This window comes from Wyeomyia smithii, chromosome 1 (genome assembly GCF_029784165.1).
Source record: "Wyeomyia smithii strain HCP4-BCI-WySm-NY-G18 chromosome 1, ASM2978416v1, whole genome shotgun sequence".
NCBI lineage: Eukaryota > Metazoa > Arthropoda > Insecta > Diptera > Culicidae > Wyeomyia > Wyeomyia smithii.
Window position 1 is genome coordinate 79,500,571 of NC_073694.1, and position 6,906 is coordinate 79,507,476.

A 6,906-nucleotide genomic window follows, 5' to 3' on the forward strand; every position below is an offset into this window, starting at 1 on the left:
CCAGGTTAGTGTTTCAGCCAAAATCAAAAATCATACCAAACAACAATTTTAATGTCCGGCAAATTAATGAAACATTCGATTTATATAATATTTGGCTGCAAAATATATACATATAATTTATAATAAGCTAAAAAATGGAAACAAAAATTAATTAACCTTGAAACATGAAAGAGTGCATTTACTCAAATCAGTGCACTTTGTAAGAAATTAAAACTTGTATAAATTATTGTAATTTTGCAAAATTTCGTTGTAGGAAAAAAATCATGTCATTAGTTAGGCTGATACAAATTTCGAGTTCTTTTCATGTCCAAGTTAGCAGAGGGGGTGGCAAAAAATAAATACCACCGAGACGAAAAAAAAAGACATATCTTTGTTCAAAGTTTGTGTGCAAATTATGACGTTTGTAACTTGCACTCAAATCAATGTTGAAAAATAACACTTTAATATTATTATTATTTATTTCGCTTGCCTTTCGACGACACTCTCGCTGTCACCTGACCTGTTTGTTGCAAAATTAAGCATTTGTGCTGTCGAAAAACCAATGAAATGAACAAAACGGTTTGAGCTTTTTTTCTCCCCCTTCCAATATTCAAGATTTTTGAAGGGGGGGTTGGGTGACATAAAATGAAAATAAAATTTGTAACGGCCTTACTCGAATCTGCCATTTTTTACTTTCACATAGTTGACGGGGAGTTATGATTCTCAAAAGGGATGATCTCTCAATCATTGAAGCTTCACGAAGCTCAGACCTGATCGACTTAACTGAAAACATTTTAATCCAGTTTTTTGTGTCAACTAAGTTAGTTTTCTGTAAAATTGAAAACTTTTACCCCAATAGCAGTGCAACTTGTACCCAGGAGTTTCGGGTACAAAGCGTGTTCCTATAACAATGACTTTGCCACATCTCATAGACGTGGTTAGGAGAGACGATTTAGAACTTTATTATGTTTTTACTGCTGAACTGATCTAGCGAGTATCGAGTGTTTCAATATTTTTAATATTAGTTTCACGCAATAGCATATGTGAAAAAAACGGCAATTGTCAACAGGCCATGCTAAGTTTCAATGATGTTCAAAATTGGCTACAGTAATATCATGCCAGTATGAGCTTGATGTGTTTTTTTAATTGTCGGCGTTCTAGAAAGTTCCTTAAGTTTTAGACGGCCGAGGTTTATCGTTATTAGATTTCTGTTTTGCTCGCTTATTAGCGCTAAGTTTTTAAAATAAATATCACATGAAAAAACAAATTCACCCGCAATAAAATAATATAAAAATGAAAACATATTTCACTGCTCTTTTAAACAAAAAGCCTGTGTTAATGCCAACATAAATTATTAAAAAAAAAAACAGATATGTTTAATTAATTTCAATCGTTTAGCTTTCAGAATTGTAGCAAACATGCGAAAAATTGCATGTTTTGCTTTTCTTTGCCACTAAATTCATTAGATTTCAGCGCCCAAATCTATTATGATGTTCTATTTAATTGTGGTGAATTGAACCATTTTCAATTTTCCAAAATTTTCTAATTAGCTTAAAATTAGGAAAATTAAAAATTACTTTCAGTTTGCCAATCCAATAGGTTTAATTTTTCTAATTAGCAAAACCCTCAAAACATCAAAAGTATTTTTTTGATGATCAAATCTTTGAAACTATTTACTTGATCATTTTCATAAGCGAATGTTTTGATTATTGCTTGAAATTTATGCCAATCAAATAAGCCGTGTTGACTGTTAAATTATTTTCAATCACTAATAAGGCACTCTCATTAGTTTCTGATTTTTCTTTTAACTTATTTTCAAAAAATGGTCGATTAAATTGGTTGCCTGTTTCTTTGTGGAATTGCAAAGTATGAATGTTAGAAAAAATCCCAAAAAATTACTTGCAAATAGTCATTTAAAGTTGCGTCCTGAAAAGATAGTCTGCGTCATTTTGACTTCTCGCTTTCTGCAATATTGCCCCCATTTTTTTTGCTAACAGTGCGTTGGTTTTTTCTCATTATTTCTAAAACATTAAAGAAATATTAGAACCTGAATTCTGGTCTTTGGTATTTATCGATGAGCTAACACTGTGACCATTCAATGATGTTTTTTGAAAAAAAAAATACATTTTCAATTATTTATAAGTCGGGAGTCATTTCGATGAATGATTATCCTTTTACGCACATCAACATGCGTAACAAAAGCCAGTAAAAATGATGAACATGAAATAGAAAAAAACTAGAGTATCGGTAAGGAATTGCATCACATCGACAGAGGTCGCTCTTCGGCAGGTTTTGAATTAGAATGCTGTAGAAAACCACTGCTGAAGTAGTTTCATACCCTTCACATTTTCGCGAATGTTAAAAATGCCTAAACTAACAGAGTTGTAAATTGTAAAATCTTATGGAATACTTCAATAAAAAGTGGGTAGCCTCAATGTTTATTGGAGTATTACACACGATTTTACTATTAATAGTGATAAAGTTTAGTTCAATCGGAATAACCGGACATCGGTTACAACCATGCAAAGCGAACAATTCCACGTAAAAATTGAAAATTCGCCATGTGATGGATTGTTTACCTGTAAAAAAATTTCTAATAGTTTGCAGATAACAATTATTAAAATTCAAAGAATTCGTAATCAATATTGTTTTCGATACGTCTTGCATGTCCAAGTTCTGTTCGAGACCATTTTCAGGTTCTTGGTACGGCAGTGCCAATTCGTTGAATTGACCCCAATGCGATGGTAAGCTCGATTTGCATTGTAAATTAATTTGAAATCTTTTAAAAGACCGAGTGTCTGAAAACAGTGCTTCAAAACTTTTTGCTCTTTGTACTTTTCGTTGTTGGTAAACCGGTGTGGTGTTACACCAATGCATAATGGTCCAGAAACCAAATTTAGGGGGAAATTTTGGTCTAGAGCACTATAGCAACATTTTAGAGAAAAACTTTCTTCTAAAAAGTTGTTACATATGATGAAACGCTTATTGAAAAATTATCAAAAACTAGGGTGACCAACATTTTCAATGCAAATATGTATCTAACTTTTTCATATTGGTAGATAGAAGAAAAATTTGTTCTACAATGTTATAGCTCCATTAATTTTAAGAAACTTTGTTAATAAAAAAGTTTTTCTCTATCTTTGAAATCAACCGATTTATATTGAAAAAACATGTAACTTTTTTTTCAAGATTCATCTCAAAACTGTCTTTGAACGACTTTTAGTGCTTTTTAAGAGAAACAATTTGCAACACTGACATCGTAAATATCTCAGTTTTACTCAAAGTTATTAACATTTTTCATAAAAAAATGCGTTTTTCATTTGCATGTCATTCTTTTGAGGGCAAACTTAATCTAATTTGAGTTAATTTAATTTAATTTGACCCAAAAAGATCGAAAATCGATCAACTGGTTCGAAAGTTATGAATTTAAAAAAAAAAAAAATCGAATATTGCCGTTTTTTATGGTCACCCTATTTCGAAGTTGGTCACGAAAAGTGCTTCAATTGTGCTTAAAATCGCAAGGATGCATCTATGTTGAAAATAATCAAACCCATATTGTTTCGTTGGGTTGTTAAGGGAACTAGCTCCGAAATATCCGAAAACTAGCGAAATACCTATCCGAAATTGCTTAATGTTTGGGTAAGTAACATCCATTTTGGCAACCTTGAATAATTATGTGAATTATCGCTTTTTGCATTTTTAAAATAAATACAGCCCAATATCAGTGAAAGTAAAGTATGCGCTCACCATATGGCTTTTTACGGTACTAAATTCATCTGTATTTATACACTTGTGTTATTTGAAAAAAAAAAAAAATTGAAATACTTTTTATTGCATTTTATGAGAGGATATGTACTTTCAGATAAAGCAATTTGAATATCCAGATTTTTTCAACTAGAGTATCTTTTCTCAAGAAATCCTAAACGTCTGAGCAGTAGAACCGATTTGACAGCTATAGCAAGCGCGTAATCTGCTGCTGCGCGCCACACGCCGCGAACGATTATCTCGAAACTATTTTTTTTTTTCAATGTGGCTGTGGTAAGCACTGGTTTTGAAGAACCATCAACCCGATCAGCCTGAATTTTAGACAGGTATGTTTATTACAATAACAGGATGCTCGGAAATGGAGCAATTTCAATTTAAAGCTATATTTTTTTCCTACCGAAAATTTTTACTTAAATAACGAAACTTTTTATAAAAACGATCACCATTTTTGAAATAAAAATTAAGCATGCAAAATCCTCCATTCATGTACAGCGTAAAGGTACAACCTACAGGATTTGTTTGTTTTTTTTTTTTTGTTTTTTTGTTTTATGTTTTGTTTTTGTGTTTTTGATAAGTAGTTCTTTCTGTAACATGTTCACCGCGAGAGACGTTGGAAAAATTATGTTTTGGTACAATGACTGCAGTGACTCTAGTTGTTAATATCTTTTTTTTTTTAAATTTTTGATCACCTGATATGCGTAAATAAATATGCATTTATTTTTCTAAAATATAATGTTTGTATACACCTGGCCGCAAGGTTACAGAGTCTGCTTTGTCGAGCTTTGTCAGTCGATATCGAAAAGGATTAAACATGGGTTTATTCTCAGGCTCCCCCACCATTACGCTGAGTTCTATAATACCTTTATGTGACTTTCTCTTAACAAAAATAATTCCCTCTTATCAATAAAACCAAAAGGACGCACGATTTTAGTTGAAAAGTATTGCACTTTTAGAAAAATCCTGCATTTATTCCTAGGGTCCCATGAAAAACAATGAGACAGGTGAGTCCGATCAGTCAACCTATATGTTTCGGGAAAAACACGTTTATAAGTTTATGGTCCCATAAGCTTCTGTACTGGTTAGTGGAACAAAACGAACACAGCTTTGCTAGATGCTTTGTGAGATGATAGTTTACGACATCAAATATTCAAAATTTTGAGTTCTGTCATTAACTGACAATATAGTGTTATATTCACTTCTTCGCAATGCATTTTGTTTGGAGATAAACACTCTGGTGATACGCTACAGTTTCCAAAAAAAAACAATCGATTCTTGGAAAGCTGAGAAGGACCCGACTTTGCAGTGTAAGTAAATAAAAAAATGATCGCAAGTGATGAATAAAATGTATTTTTTTATTATTTTGAATAACTTCATGTTAATTACGAGCGGGATCTGTACGTGGCCGTAGTCACAGGAAGCTGAGATCTATACCGGATGCGCTTGAAGCTTCCAATACCGAACTTAAGTGAAACATACCAACACGAGAGCATGGAAGAGGTTTGTCTACCTTGTGTGTGTTTGTTTTTTTTTGTGTTATTTTGACCAGAGTAAATCCTAATCCAGAGACTCTGCTGCTGGACTACTGCTGCTGTTGGAACCACTGTTGCTGCTGGGACTATTGCTACTGCTGCTGGGACTGCTGCCGAATTGTTGCCTCCAAGCAGTTCCGTGGAAACTCTAGGAGCAACTATTACAACATGGTCCAACGATCAACTGAAGGGCTCAGATATGTTCAAAGGGATCGGTAAACTTGCTTCAGCGGGAAAGCCCGGGTAAAAATTCAATGCTTCCGTCATGAGAACAATTGCTTATGTTTTTTCTTTATTTTACTTCTTAGGCTGATACAAAAAATTCAGCGATTGCGACATCGACCGGGCAAGCAAACCTATACAACTGGAACGCTGCGTTCATACACATATCCTGTTGTTACCAGGAAATGGTTTAGTTGAATGAACAAACAGAATAAAATTCAATTAAATTCAATTCAATATATTGTACGCTTTTTTAAATGATAGAATGATCAAAATAAACAAAAAGAATAAAAACTCAAATTTTTGTAACCTTTTTTAAATGATTACAATACACTTGCTACCAAGTCTAGCGTAGTAGTAAAATTCATTCACTTTGCTCGTGTGGTTCAGCGTTTGGCGGTACGTTTGGTTTTTCTTGTTTCAGTCTCTGCGCCACTTTATCTATTCACTCTTGTCATACCTATTCACCTATGGGTTGTTTATATAAAGTTTTTTCGAATAACAATAACAGAGTTAAGCGCTATTCCCACTGCTTTCGGGCAGTGTCGAAGCCGTGGCGCGAATTCAAAAAAAAAAACGACAATATTTCACTGCCACATAGTCACATCTTCGCAAGTTGTTGCCATGCACTCTCCGAGAAGCACAAAATATCGTCGGCAACGATATTTTTAATTCGCACGGCGGTAACACGGCACTGCCCCGGACATTGCACGGCGGCTTGGTGTGAAAACGTTCGAAATAACGCTGTATTAATAATTAGAGACACCTCACCAATTCGGCTGTCGCACGTGGATATGCGAATGACCTACACAATTGAAACGAAGCGGAAATTTTTATGATATACAAACTGGAACTATGCTGTTATATACCCAAAACACGCAGGCCCAGTGAATCGCTGTAGGCTTTGCAGGCAAAACGATTAAGAATTAGTTTGTGAAGTTTTTTTAGCTTTATAATTTCATTTTGTTTATATGACGACTGAAACGGTTAGTTTGATGGGTTTATCGGCTTAATCAGTCCAACTGATTAAGCCGATAAACCCATCAAATTTATAATTTCAAATATATTTAAATTTAAATATGAAACTATAAAATTTCAGTGCCGTTTAAAGGAAAAATTGTAAACCCTGATTAACTGAAGAATGAATGAATAATGAAAATTGTATTTATTCTCCTTGTTCATGAACACACTTTTTAATTATCCTAAAATAAAAAAAAAATCATTAACTAGTTGAACGTTCCCGGCGATGCACGGGATGGATTCAAAATTTAGAATCATTTTTTATATTTCTCTGCTGCATTAGCACAACTCACTTCAGAAATAGTGATATTCAGTTTTATTTTAAGATTAGGGCTGCTCTACAGAAACTGCAAGTCAAGTCGCCTTCAAAACGACGTCTGGGGTGTGACTA

The 6,906-nt window shown here is 33.5% G+C and overlaps 1 long non-coding RNA gene across 1 annotated transcript; it reads left to right on the forward strand.

Annotated features, from left to right (window-relative positions):
• Positions 1-1,683: 1,683 nt before the first annotated feature.
• LOC129718908 (uncharacterized) lies at positions 1,684-5,733 on the forward strand. Its single transcript, XR_008727084.1, has 3 exons — positions 1,684-5,241; positions 5,308-5,516; positions 5,582-5,733. It is a non-coding gene; the product is annotated as an uncharacterized LOC129718908 (long non-coding RNA).
• Positions 5,734-6,906: the final 1,173 nt, after the last annotated feature.